This window comes from Egretta garzetta, unplaced genomic scaffold (genome assembly GCF_000687185.1).
Source record: "Egretta garzetta isolate BGI_Z169 unplaced genomic scaffold, ASM68718v1 scaffold329, whole genome shotgun sequence".
NCBI classification, from domain to species: Eukaryota; Metazoa; Chordata; class Aves; order Pelecaniformes; family Ardeidae; genus Egretta; species Egretta garzetta.
This window is the reverse complement of record NW_009269999.1, coordinates 3,403,647-3,404,209: the sequence shown is the minus strand read 5'-3', so window position 1 is coordinate 3,404,209 and position 563 is coordinate 3,403,647.

Below are 563 nucleotides of genomic sequence, written 5' to 3'. Positions count from 1 at the left end.
CGGCGGTGGTAGTCGCTGCCCGCTCCCTGCCAGTTCATAAAAAGCAGGTGAAATACCTCCTTACAAGTGTTTGGGGTCTTTTTATTTTTGTTTCAAAAGAGAAATGGTAGTGAGTAAATTGACTCACAAATAGCCTTACAACCCCCAGAAAACTTTGGGACAAAGTTACCAGGAAATGCTGGGCTATCCTGCAGTGAAAGTAACGTGAAAACTCAGTCACGCCATCCTGCTTTGCCCTCCTTCCCATATACTCCTCATATAGGTGCTCGGCATCCGTATGACAAACACATGCAGCACTTTTGCAGCTCCTCTCTTAAAATACGTAGCCAATGATGTGCATGCAACTAGCCCGCTGCAAGCTAAAAAATAACCCAGAATCCTTTTTTTTTTTTTTTTTTTTTTTTTAAGTAAGTGAGGGCCGGGGGCAGATAGCACAAGTTCATGCAGAAGCAGCACCTCAGTAAAATCCACTGGGTCTCACCGGCCCCCCTCTGCAGCTCGGCATCCGCACCCCGAGACACCCTCCGTGCGCACGCACAGCTCATCCCCTATACATCTATTTT